The sequence below is a fragment of the Lepidochelys kempii genome, chromosome 5 (assembly GCF_965140285.1).
Source record: "Lepidochelys kempii isolate rLepKem1 chromosome 5, rLepKem1.hap1, whole genome shotgun sequence".
NCBI lineage: Eukaryota > Metazoa > Chordata > Testudines > Cheloniidae > Lepidochelys > Lepidochelys kempii.
This window is the reverse complement of record NC_136384.1, coordinates 51,138,449-51,152,570: the sequence shown is the minus strand read 5'-3', so window position 1 is coordinate 51,152,570 and position 14,122 is coordinate 51,138,449.

Genomic DNA, 14,122 nt, shown 5'->3' with positions numbered 1-14,122 from the left:
AACCGCTGTTGTGTGTTCACATTGACAGCTGTCTGCGCAATAGCGTGTTCACGCTTGTGGCGCTATTTGGAGTGATGTACTCTGGGCAGCTATCCCACAGAGTACCTCTTTCTCTTTTGCTGCTAAGACCTGTGGGAAGGCAGAAGGGGAACGGGGCTTCCTGGGTGCTGTCCCAATGCCCCGTGATGCATTGCTTTGAATCCTAGCAATCCCTGTGCTTCAGTCCGCATTTGGCGCCATCTTTCAACGGTTTGTGTACTGCGTGCCCTGCCCTGCCTCTTTCGGGCTGCAGGAATGGATCCCGAGCTGCTGACCAGTATGCTGCTCGTCATGAATGGCAGTGGAGTTATTCCTTAAATTACAAAGGCAAGAGGAGTGCGACATTGATCTTGCCACGCATACTAGCTAGGACACAAGATTGCTTGTGGCATTCACAGAGGTGCTGAACACTGTGGAACGCCGCTTTTGGGCTCAGGAAACAAGCACTGAGTGGCGGAATCACATTGTGATGCCCATCTGGGATGACAAGCAGTGGCTGCAGAACTTTTGAATGAGGAAAGCCACATTCATGGGACTGTGTGATGAGCTCGCCCCAGCCCTGCGGATACAAGAATGAACTGCCCTGTCGCTGGAGAAGCATGTGGCGATTGCACTGTGGAAGTTGGCCACTCCAGAGTGCTACCAATTGGTCGCTAACCAGTTCAGAGTGAGAAAGTCGACCGCTGGAGTCGTGTTGATGGAAGTGTGCAGCGCCATTAATCGCATCCTGCTCCGAAAGACTGTGACTCTGGGCAACATGCGTGACATTGTGGATGGCTTTGCACAAATGGGTTGCCCTAACTGTGGAGGAGTGCTCAATGGCATGTATGTTCCAATTCCGGCACCAGACCACCTAGCCACTGAGTACATTAATTGCAAGGGGTATTTCTCAATGGTTCTCCAGGCGCTTGTGGATCACCGTGGGCATTTCACAGACACTAACATAGACTGATCCGGAAAGGTCTTGAACTGGCCTGTTCAAGAAGCTGCAAGCAGGGACTTTCTTCCCTGACCAGAAGATTAGGGGAGTCCATAGGGGAAGTCGAAATGCCCATCGTGATCCTGGGAGACCCTGCCTACCCCTTAATGCCGTGGCTCATGAATCCATACATGGGGCAACTTGACAGCAGCAAGGAGTGGTTCAACAACAGGCTGAGCAGAATGACTGCGGAGTGTGCTTTTGGCCGTTTGAAAGCTCACTGGCAATACCTGTATGGGAAGCTGGACATGGACGATGACAGTATTCCTGTGCTTATAGCCGTGTGCTGTATGCTCCATAATATTTGTGAAGGGTCAGGTGAAAGCTTCACTCAGGGTTGGACTGCAGAGGCTGAGCACCTGGAGGCTAAGTTTGAACCACCAGAGACCAGGGCTATTAGAGGGGCACAGCGCAGGGCCATAAGGATCAGGATGCTTGCAGCAGCAATTTGAAGCTAAAAGCCACTAATATCTGCTGTTATGCTCGGGATTGCAGTGCTTGTAATGCTAAGAGGTGATAGATGCACGTGATGCAAGAAGGGGCCTTAACATAATTGTATGTTGCTTTGCAGTGCTCTTTTTGCGTTCACTTAATAAAATATTGCTTTTAAACAAACATAATTTTTATTGAAAGACAATCACTAGAGGAGAGAGTAAATTAAAAAAAACATCAGCAGGGAGGGGCATGGGGGATGGGAAGGTCTCAAGAGGAGGAGGGGTCCCGGGATGGCTACAGATTTGTGTATGTTGACAGATCATAGCCAACCCTCTCCACTGGAGTACAATGCAGTGGGTGCTGTACTTCAACATTGCCAAACTGCAGAGGGATGGGTGTTGAGTTCAGTGGGTAGTGGGAGTCCACAGTGCTGGACTGTGAGGAGGGAGGAGTGGAATGCTGCGGGTACAGACTGGAGCCAGGAGGTTGATAACAGTGTGTTGGCGCTATGGGGGAGGGGGGTCACATGGGGAAGAGTTTTGCAACAGCGGCTGCAGGGGAGGGTAGGCGCGGGGCTGCTCAGTTTGAAGAGCTAGTCTCGCCTGGAGTGTGTCTGCTTGGTGCTCCGTAACTGTTAAGAGCCGCTCTGTGGCTTCTTTCTGGTGTGCTGCTTTCTCCTTTCGGTCCCTCTTCTCGCTGTCCCGCCACTCCTTCAGTTCTTTTTTCTTGGCGGCTGAGTGCATCATAACCTCACGCATGAAGTCCTCTTTAGTTCTTCTTGGACACTTTCTAATTCTGCACAGCCATTCTACCATCGATAACAAAGAGGGAGGCTGGGCTCCCAAGGTCATCTCTGTGAAGTTTAAATGCAACATTTTACAGAAGCAGTATTGTTTGCAACACAGACAACACTGTTTCAGTGCTTTAAAACGCAGCCAGTACTCACACACCTGTCACTAACTGGCTGGCCCCAGGCAAGCACACATGAGCCACAAGACCCCCAAAATGGTGAGTAGCCACAGGGGCAGGGGAAATCTCTGCTCCTGGACCCTGCTGTACACTGGGCATGTGGCACTTGGGGAGAGCCAGCACTGTAGGGTGGGCCTGATAATCATTCCTGTCCCCACACTTTCCACAGGAGGTGATCATTATGGAAGATATCTCGCTGCTGAGGGTGAGCAGGGAATCAAAGGAGGGTCTTCTCCAAGCCTGTGGCTTCCACCCTGGCCCCTATGCGGCTCGCCTGTGTGCAGCAATGGTCCCCCGGCGCCTGTGACCACAAAGTGGTGTAGGAAAGTTATCGTTAATGGGGCAAGAAACAAAGTAGCTCTGCCAAGGAACCTGCAGCAGCAGATTGCTCAGTATCTCCACAAAAGTTTGCTGGAGATCTAAGGGAGGGAGATTCCTGTGAAGTGAGGGAGTCTATCAACAGCCTGTTCCCGCCGCTCAGACTAGGCATGCAGTAGGAAACAAGCCTGCTTTCTGCAACCCTCCTGCCCCCAACAACTTGCTACCGCAATTCTCAAAATCAGATCCGCTTACCAGGAGCCTCCTCTCCTGTTTGCACTTCGCCAAGATCCGACTGCTGTGACTGACTAGGCTCCTCTGGGGTAGAAAAGAGCTCCTGACTGCATGCATCTTTGGCCTCCAAGTCATCTTCTGCCTCTGAATCCCGCCCCCCTCTTAGTCCAAGACTGATACCTCCTGGCTCGGTCCACTCTCAACTGGCACACAAGCCAACGAAGTATCCACAGGGGCCTTTGCCTTGGAGTTGGGGTCGCCACTGAGTATCGCATCCAGCTCTTTGTAGAACCGGCAGCTCATGGGCACAGCACCAGAGCAGCAGTTCACCTCACATGCCTTGTGGTAGGCATTCTGCAGCTCCTTCACTTTGACCCTGCACTGCAGTGTGTCCCGGTCTTGGCCCCTTTCTATCGTGCATCTAGAAATCTGTCCATAGGTATCATAATTCTGAGGGCTGGAGTGCAGCTGTGACTGCACAGCCTCCTCTCCCCAAATGCTGGTGAGGTCCAGCAGCTCAGCATTGCTCCAAGTCGGGGATCGCCTGGTATGTGGAGCAGGCATGGCATGGAAAGATGCGCTGAGACCACTGCATGTTAGGATATAGATATTCAGGCCTGTCTGTAAAGGCCTATACTCGAAGAATTTAGGTGTATTCTTACCACTTAGCTAGTTATAGAGGTATAAAAGAAAGAATCAAAATCACTGTCTGCCAGTGTAAAGGCCTTCTCTTACTGTGACAGTCTGAGGCCCTGTTCTTATGCTAAGATGTTTGGCTAAGTAGCAGAGGCAGCCATAAGCTGGGAAGCGAGTGGTCACACCCTTACATTCCAAACAAGTCACATTGAAATAAGGTGCTCTTGGGCTGTTAGGAATACAGTTCTGTCCTGATAATACCTATCACCTCCAGAGAAAGGGAAGTGCCTAGAAAATGTAAAGGGAAACTTAGTTTGATAGCATCCTGTCTGGCAATGCTGGGCATGTGGCACTTGGGAATCTTATAACTTATCAATAGCTGGGATGTGAAATCCTCATTTCTGTGTTGTTCTACCATTGTAGTCCCCATTTCCCTATTGTTTGTCGTATAATCTCTGTCTGGTTCTGAGATTGTTTCTGTCTGGTGTATAATTAATTTTGCTGGATGTAAACTAATTAAGGTGGTGGGATATAATTGGTTACATAATCATGTTACAGTATGTTAGGATTGGTTAGTTAAATTTCAGGAAGGTATAGCGAAGCAGAACTCAAGTTTTACTATATAGTCTACAGTCAATCAGGAAGTAAGGGGGGAAATGGGAACAGGGAATGGGGGTGAGGAAATTGGAATCATGTTTTGTTAAGGGGGGGAATGGGAACAGGGACACAGGTAAGGCTCTGTGGTGTCAGAGCTGGGAAGGGGGACACTAAGGAAGGAAACTAGAATCATGCTTGCTGGAAGTTCACCCCAATAAACATCAAATTGTTTGCACCTTTGGACATCGGGTATTGTAGCTCTCTGTTCATGCAAGGAGGACCAGGGAAGTAAGCGGGTGAAGGAATAAGCCCCCTACCACTGCACACATCACTGAGCAAACAGGAAGGAGACTTTCAAATTTGCAAAGGAATGTATCTGGTGGGGCTGACGATTGGTCACCTAAGGTCAGGGCAGTAGAGTTCAAACTGATGACCAGAGAGGTGAGAACAGGCATTGTGGGACACCTCCTGGAGGCCAATCGTAATGCTATAATCAGCAAGGTGTCTACACTGGCACTGCAGTGCTGTAGCCCCGGCGCAGAAAGCTGTACGCCTCTCAGCGGGGCGGTATTTTTAGAGCGCTGTATCCGCGCACTACGTGGCTTCGCAGTGTGAACACCTTGGGAATTACTGCACTCAAAGCTGCTTTATGGCGCAGAAACTTGCCAGGGTAAATGGGCCTTATTTATTATTGTGGTTGCTGGGAGGTGGCAAGTATGACTGCTATTGCTGTAGGACAACATACATAACTTAGTACAAAATCTGTTCTAATTGTGATGAGGCAGATACCTAATCACCTGGAACTATTTGATGATTAAGTGTAAAACAAGATAGTAACATCTTTTCATTATTACTGTGACCTGGATCTGAAACAATGATCAAGAAGATAAAAGCTCCATCTCCTCCTCATCAGTTAATTTAAACTACAAATGCCATTTAGATAGATCAGACTGTAATTACTGGAGTAGGAACTTACTTAGGACAGTGTGACTAACACTCCCACTCTTGTTTTAAAAGATTAATTAAATAGTCTCTTGGGCTATTCAGTAATAGGTGTGTCAGTGCATTGGTTTTGACTCTCTTCTATGAAACACCTCTAACACCACAGTGGTTCAGTTCTGACTGAGGAGTATGTCATTGACTGTTAACACCATTTTCTCTAACACCATTAATTACATTGCTATTGATATAATTGGCGATATCTTTGATTGCTGATGGCCCAAGTTTGGCTGACGGAGGTCCAACTTTGAGTTATCTACGGGCATGTCTTCACTAGCAACGTTAAATCATTGCCGTGGCCGTGATTTAACATGCCTGTGTGGTCGCTGCACCAGTGCTGGGAGAGAGCTCTCCCACCACTGTAAAAAACCACCCCCATGAGGGGAATAGCTCCCAGCACTGGTGCACTGTCTACACTGGCACTTTACAATGCTGAAACTTACAGTGCTCAGGGATGTGTTTTTTCACACCCCTGAGCAAGGAAGTTGCAGTGCTGTCAAGTGCCAGTGTAGACAAGCCCTACTTCTCTAGTTCCCCTGCCAGAAAATGGTAGAATATGGTAGAAATTTTTTTTTCTCTCTCCCCTACTTGCTGCCAGGGTGGGAAATTAGCCTAGCTCTGATTTGCCAAGTCTGTACAGAATCCCAAAGAATTTGCTTGCTCTTTAGCCCAGCCCTGTTTTATGGAGGTAACCTTTTGTAAAACTGGGATGGATTGTTTGCCCACCTTGAGCTACCTCTGATGAATGACCCCTTTGAAATATTGTGTACAGTACTATAGTTTGCTTACTAGGTTCATTTTCCACTGTGCTCCTAAATGCACTATTAAGCACCTGATCTGGAAAAGACTCAAACGTAACTTTCCATATGTAAATAATCCCACTGAAATCAATGCAGACTATTCATGCAGAAAGTTAAGCATGTACGTGAGTCTTTGCAGCGTTATAATCCAAGTTTACTATTCAGAGTAGACCTGAAAGAAGTATTAAAATATACCACCAAGCAATTAAAATTTGTAAAGCTGCCAGAGCTATCTGAACTACCTTAGCTGTGTAACTGAACAATTACTAAATGTGTGAACATCTACATTAGTTTAAAGAATGATTTTATTTTACAGTACTTATATTGTAGGTCCATGGTCCAGCAGATTTTGTACTTTTAACTAGTGCCTAAGTACTGGTATAGGCTGATACTTGAGAAATTCCATAACAGAAGTGGGAGAGGCTATTCTTATGTTGTGTGCAGTACTGTATTATCTGCTCTGCAAAGCTCTATTTTGAATCATATGAGTAAGTTCTGAATTTTAAACAGGAAATATCTGCTGGGAGTTTTAGACAAAAGAACCTTCATTCTGAGGAAACTAGATTAGAAGTTAGGATCTGACAGTTATAGTCACAGAAAAATATTAACCTATCTCTATATCAATGAAGAATATTAGACTTGACTACTTAGTTTTTGACTGAACTACTCCAAGGTACTCTACTCCCATGAGAAGTGAGAAATCAAGTTACATCAGGGAAATAAAACAGGTGCTGCTCTTGCAACTTTCTATAAAAAATATATATACTTAAGCCTTGATCCTGCAAGTAAAAGCATATAGATGTATTCCTGTTCCGCTCAAAGCCCAATGCAGAAAATGGGGCTCTGTCCATGCATTGTAATTTGTAGGATCAGCCCTGTGATTATGTCCTAGGGCCAAGATTTTCAAAAACAGGAGCCTAAAATTAGGGTCCTAAATCCATATTTTGGCACCTACATTAGTGACCTGATTTTCAAAAGTGTGGCGTGCCCAACAACTCCCATTTGAGGGTTTACTTGCAGTGAAATTAGAAGCCACTTTAAGTCCCCCCCCCTTTTTTTTTCCTGTTAATTCACTTTGAAGGGGGGTCTTTGTTAAACAACACTTAGTTTTATAGGTCCTAGAAATATGGTAGGTGCTTAACAGGAATAAATGCTGTTCTCAGAGTGGGTTTTTTTAGGCATTTTAGAGTATTTGTACTGGGGTGATTCACTACTGAACCAATACCCCATTTGTGGGGTTAGCTGTGTTAGGGGCACTGTGCCATTGCAGATACTGTTTTTCAGCCAAAGCATAAAATCAATTTTGATCATTGATAAATCTGTGGTAACTTTCTAAGAAGCCAACTGTCCTGGCTAAATTCCCATTTGGATAATTACATTCTATCTGCTTAGGTTCTTAAGACACCCATCACTATGCTATCTAAATACCTGTTCTGCTTAGCTACGTTCCCCTTGCAGTTTCAATGGCACAGGGTATATTATATTGAAATCCTAGAGAATGAAAGGCACTGTCTACTTCTAGATACTGTTTATTTGTAACCCATTGCTAGTGTTAATATGCACACTTACCCTGTGCTAAGACATTTTAGACCCTTAAAAAAGTGTTATCTCCATACAAACAAAAGTTCCATTCAGATATGTCCACCCTCTAATAATCAAGTGTACCATTTTTGTTCTCTGTTTTGTCTACTTTGAATATAAGGTCATAGAAGGCACTTCTCTAATCTTCCTTCTCTATAATGCTGATTACATTGTTGACACTCAGTACATAATATTAATTACCAGGATATGCCTTGCTCAAGTTGCTATATCAATATGCAAATGTGTGTAATAAATAATAATAAAGATGGGTGATGTTTTTCCATCTTGGTATGTTAGAGCAACAGAATCAACTCCTGCTGACTAATTCAAACAATTAGATTGTCTAATCGCCAAACATTCTATTCACTTCATAATACTAGGCCTCAAAGTTAATAGCATTACTTAAGTGCATTGAGTGGACATAGAAACTGATTATTTTCTTCCTCTAAGAGGCCATTACTCTAGGTATGTGTACACAAATGAGGCACATTGCCAAGGTCCTGTGTGGAAGTCTATTCTTCTACTGGCTATGTTGTACCTGTTATGAAAGAAAAAGGAGTTTTTAGCATTCATGAGTGTCAGTCTGGTTCTTCTCACCTTTGCTGTGTTTAATTTTAGAAAGATCAGAAGTTGTTAGTGAAAAGTTGTAAGAAAAGCACCACCAAGAAGTTAATATCTAGTAGGCTCATGCTCTAGGACAGTGGTTTCAAACTGTAGGTCATGACCCAGTACTGGGTCACGGAATATAAGGCACTGAGTCGCAACAGCTCTGGTCAGCACTGCTGACCAGGCAATTAGAAGTCCTGTCAGCGGTGCTTCCCAGCTAAGGCAGGCTAGTCCCTACCTGTTCTGACACCGTGCTGCGCCCCAGAAGCAAGTCTGGCTCCTAGGCGCGGGGGCCATGGGGCTCTGTGCACTGCCCCCACCCCGAGCACCAGCTCCGCACTCCCATTGGGAACCAGCCAATGGGAGCTGGGGGGTTGTGTCTGCGGGTGAGAGCTGTGTGGAGCCGCTTGCACGCCTCTGCCTAGGAGCTGGAACTGCTGCTGGCCGCTTCTAGGGTGCAGCACAGTCCGCGGTGCCAGAACAGGCAGGAAACCTGCTTTAGTACTCCCGTTGCGCCACTGACTGAGAGCTGCCCAAGGTAAGCCTGTGCCCCAATCCCTTGCCCCAGCCTGGAGCCCCTTCCTGCACCCCAGAGCCTGCACCCCCAGCCCAGAGCCTGAGCCCCCTCCTGCACCCCAAACCCCTCATCCCTGGCACCTCAACCCCAACCCTGAACCCCTCCCACACCCCAAATCCCTCATCCCCAGCTCTGTTGGGTTGCAGGCATCAACAATTTTCTTCAACTGGATTGCCAGAAAAAAGTTTGAAAACCACTGCTCTAGGACAATAGCTGGTAACCTTGACTAGTATTTTTGGATGATCCATCCCTAGTGATCTGGCTTTTTTGTCTACTGATGTGACAAAAGGAGGAGAAGGGACAAGGTAAATCTGTAAGCATATCTAATAAATACTGAGTATCTAAGTCCTGATTAAGGTAAACAGCAGTTTAGATGCATCCAACACACATCTGTACCCCACTGTTCACTCTACCACCATGTTAAAAGTACATTAAGGGCCCAGTCCAAAGCCTACTAAAATAAATGAGAAACTCCCACTGACTTCAGTGGGCTTTGCATCATGCCCCAAAAAGGCCGTTGCACTTTTCAACAAAGGCCATCCAGCCAAACAAATCCAGTTGGCTTGTTAATGGATGGAAGTGTTACTGATGGTGGTGGTGTCCTTGATTAATCCTATGAGGTCTGAAGGATTGTGGCAATGGCCAATAAAGGATACTCCATAGACAACAAGTGTAGTTTTAGTTCACTTTGAGTATGGCTACACTGGAAACTTCAAAGTGCTGTTGCAAGAACGCTTCCGCGGCACTGCTTTGAAGTGTGAGTGTGGTCACATGTGAACGCTGGGAGACAGCTCTCCTAACGCTCCTGGTAATCCACCTCCATGAGAGGATTAGCTCCCAGCGCTTGGAGCCTGTCTACACTAGCACTTTAAAGCGCTCAGACTTGCTGCGCTCAGCGGGGTGATTTTTCACACCCCTGAGCCAGCAAGTTAGAGCACTATAAAATGTAAGTGTAGACAAGCCCTTTGTGTTCCCCGGATATAGTTCTGAATTCCCACCCAGATGACATTAGAGCCAAGCTCCTTCCCAGTTGCTGTCTCCAAAAGAGGCAAAAACTGGGAATTCCAAATATGATTTTTAAAGAGGCTTTTTAAAAAAAGACTTAAAACAATTGGGTTTTACAGTAAAAGAGCTAACAAAGTCTGAAAAATTGTGGCGGAGAACCACCCTTTAAAAGAGCCTAATAGACACAGTAAAGATTCCATATTCAAGATTGTAAATAGAAAGCTATTTAAAATGTAACTTTGACCCCCGCCCCCTGGCAATTCCTCAGTATTGAAATAGTCCCTGTTAGACTTTGGAATTAACTTTTTTCTGTTTTGTTTTTGTTAAGAGTGAAAAGAGGTGGAGGAGGAAGAATTCAGACTTTTTATGTGGCTACTGTTTGAGGAAAGTTTCCGGTAACAAGCTTTTAACAAGGGAACAGTGTGTCAGTGTGCATTGTATATTGTAAAAGACAAAACTATGTTTTTTAATGAAAATTTTAAATGAAGTCTGAATAAACAAAACATAGAATTACCCAAAACAACAGACTATAATTTACGTGCATTTTTTTATTTTACCAGAGTCCTTGTTTAGAACCTTCTCTGGATGTATGTGCAGTTGATCTATCATTTTGTAATACAACAGAACATTAAACCATATGTAATTACTGAGGTCATGTCTACACTATGGGTGCTATGCTCTTGTAGTATAGACACTCTGCTCCCTGCATCCATAGAAGGGGTTTTTGGTCAGTCAGTCTGTAATCCACTTCCCCAGCAACTGCAGCTAAGACCTAGCCGTGTCTACGCATGGTGGTTTAGGTTGGCTTAACTATGGTGCTCACACCCCTGACCAACGCTGATAGGTTGACCAGGATCTACACAGTGCAACTTCATAGAAATAAAAGAAGACAAGGTCCCTGTCCTGATGAGCTTAATTTACATACAGATAATACAAGGTTAACTTTATCCAAATGAAATGGGACTACACAAGCCCTCTCCACTACTTGTCTTAATGCATGCAATAAGGGACAAACCCTGGAACTACAAAGAGACCAGGATTTCACCCTCAGCTTTTCAGTGGGGTTAAGGTAACAGGCAAGAATTTCACCCACAATACTGAAGACAATATCAACATTATGGGTGGAGAGGAAGTTTAGTGGGCTAACAAAACAATGGACAGTACTTAGGGGAGTATTAGGGTTAAGTTATGGGTACTTTTGGTTGTCACAATTGTTTCATGTATCCTCTCTCAATGCATCAATATTTATAATGCACCTATCATTACTAGCTGGAGGCTGATGGTTTTACAGGGCTGGAGATTGGCATAACTATTCTGTGCTTGTGTACTTAGTAACTTTTTTAATGTTTCCTCTCAAATAATGATAGTAAATTTATCAATTATTTTGTCAGTTAATCTTTTCAGGCTCAGGATACCAACCAATTTTCTGTATGTATAATCTAATAAACCTTAGGTTGAGGATGCATAAATCCTAGACCAGATATGTAATGTCTTTCCACAATCCCTGCAATATTTAAGCTGCCCAGGAGGGAGGAGGGGAAAGAGAGAAACAACCCTCCTGTTTAGACCCATGAGTACAGTTCGAATGTTTAAAATAAAGAAAACAAATAATCAGGCCAGTGATTAAATTAATTATTTTTCAACAGATTTAGTATTACTCTGTCAAGACTATTGGAATTTGCAAATAACTTCCCCACTGGTACTAATAATGCAATCACAAGTTTAACCCACCGCTTTATGGCATTAGTAAGAAGATATCCTTAGGCTATTAGTACCAGCTGGAGGTCAGCTGTATCATGTCCAGGGAGTTAGATTAACTTGCTCCTTATTGACAGGTTTCAGAGTAACAGCCGTGTTAGTCTGTATTCACAAAAAGAAAAGGAGTACTTGTGGCACCTTAGAGACTAACCAATTTATTTGAGCATAAGCTTTCGTGAGCTACAGCTCACTTCATCGGATGCATACTGTGGAAAGTGTAGAAGATCTTATCTGATCAGATAAGCTATTACCAGCAGGAGAGTGGGGTGGGGGGAGGTATTTTTTCATGCTTTGTGTGTGTAAAAAGATCTTCTACACTTTCCACAGTATGCATCCGATGAAGTGAGCTGTAGCTCACGAAAGCTTATGCTCAAATAAATTGGTTAGTCTCTAAGGTGCCACAAGTACTCCTTTTCTTTTTGCTCCTTATTGTTATTATCTCTGATAAATGAAACTAGCGCTTACTTTTTAAATTTAGATTAGACAAAGTAGAAGGGAAAGGGTAAAGACACTTAATGCCTATCCACTGAAAAGTGTCTTAATTGCTACCAAAGAGGTGGAATCACACTAGTTAATGTGTAAAAATAATTCCAGCTCTTATACTAGTGCTTCCAATATAATTACATCAAGGATAAATAGTCCAATCTCCAATACCAGATGTTTCTACTGTTGTTAAAACTAATCCCATTCACGCTTTACAAAAGCTTTTGTTATAGTAGCAAGGGGCCTTTCTTATGTAGCTGCCTCTGGGATCAGCTAGCCTTAGGAATATCAATGTGAGAGTTAAATGTCCATCTCCACAGGTGATTGACACACCAATACAGCTCTTGGGACTGAGATCATCTAATTTATCAGGGCTTCAGGAGGTAGGTACAGCACCCAAGGAAGCTGAAGCACTGTCTCCATTCAATTTTATTTTGCTCCTGACTAAAATGCATTCTATTTTGAGCTTTGCTTATAGGGGAAAGTTATGTATATGGACACTCTCAAGTTATGTTTACACTATGGGTGCTAAGGTGCCATAATTATGCTGTTTAAGCACCATAGTGTAGACTCAGAAACCCAGCAGACTGGGTTTTTCTGTTGCTCTAGGAACTTCACCTTCCCAAACAACAGAAACTGGGTCAAGAACAGCATTCTTCCCTCAACCTACCTGCTTCTATACTGGGGATGAGGTGGGCATAGTTATGATATAGTGCTCAGGAGAGTGGACCTTTTACACCTCTGACTACTATAGATAGCTATGTCAACCTAAGTTTTAAGAAAAAAGAAAAGGAGTACTTGTGGCACCTTAGAGACTAACCAATTTATTTGAGCATGAGCTTTCGTGAGCTGCAGCTCACTTCATCGGATGCATACCGTGGAAACTGCAGCAGACTTTATATATACACAGAGAATATGAAACAATACCTCCTCCCACCCCACTGTCCTGCTGGTAATAGCTTATCTAAAGTGATCATCAGGTTGGGCCATTTCCAGCACAAATCCAGGTTTTCTCACCCTCCACCCCCCCCCACAAATTCACTCTCCTGCTGGTGATAGTTTTAAGAGTTTGAAGTTTGAAGTTTTAAGAGTAGACCAGGCCGTACGCAGATATTTTGGGGGTTTAGTTTATGGTACTTAGGAAGGGGTTTAAGTTAAGCTGAAAAAGGTACTCCTACACTAGTGTGTCCAGACAGAGGATTGTACCAGTCCAACAATTTTAGTTGAAATTCAAACCTTAGTTTATACCACCAACCCTCCCCCCCCAAAACGCATGTTAATATATTATAAGGGCTTTGTTCTTTTTATTTCCTTCTAGTGCATGCAGTTGAGGAAGGGGAAAGGTGCACAGAAACAGCGCCACCCCACTCCTACTACTGCTGATTTAAAGGGTGGCACTGGCAGCGGGAGAATGGTAGGGATTATCACCTTTGCCCTAATGCTTTCCCCTCAATTGGAACCAGTTTATTTCTGCCCAACATTGTAAAAGGTCTTTCTTTTTTCCTGGGGCTAACACTCACAGGCCGGGGAGCTGTGCCCATTCCTGTTTTATTGCTACAGCACAACAGGCATTTTACAAACAACGTCAAGACGGGTGCCTGGGCTGAGGAGCTGCAATCTCAGGGCTTCATCACTGCGCCCCCAAATCGCCCACTGATCTCAGGGGGGCAGTTCTGGACAGCAGCGGAGGGGCGACACAGGCATCCCAGCTGAAGGGTTAAAGTGTCTGTGAAGTGGCGTCAGGGAAGGGCTGAGAGTGAGAGGCTCCCCCGCTGCCCCTCATCCCCCCACCCGCACTTCGGCGTTCCTCGGGCACGGCTCCAGCCCGCCCGCTCTTTATTTACACTCGAAGCTCAGGGCTTGGCCATCCTCACTCGAAACTGGTTCCCGGCTCCTTCCACGCGCTCGCCAGCGGCGCTGCCGGAACAACCTGTTCGCCGCCTGGTCCCGCGCCTGAGTTTCAGGTGACGGGGTCGCGCGCCGCGAGCGCCCCGCCCGCTGCCGGAGGGGAAGAGAGCAGCCAATGGGCGGCTCCCACCCCGCATTCCAGGCAGGGCAGCGGGAGCGCGGGGCGGGAGGGAGGGAGGAATGGGGGATGATCGCTCC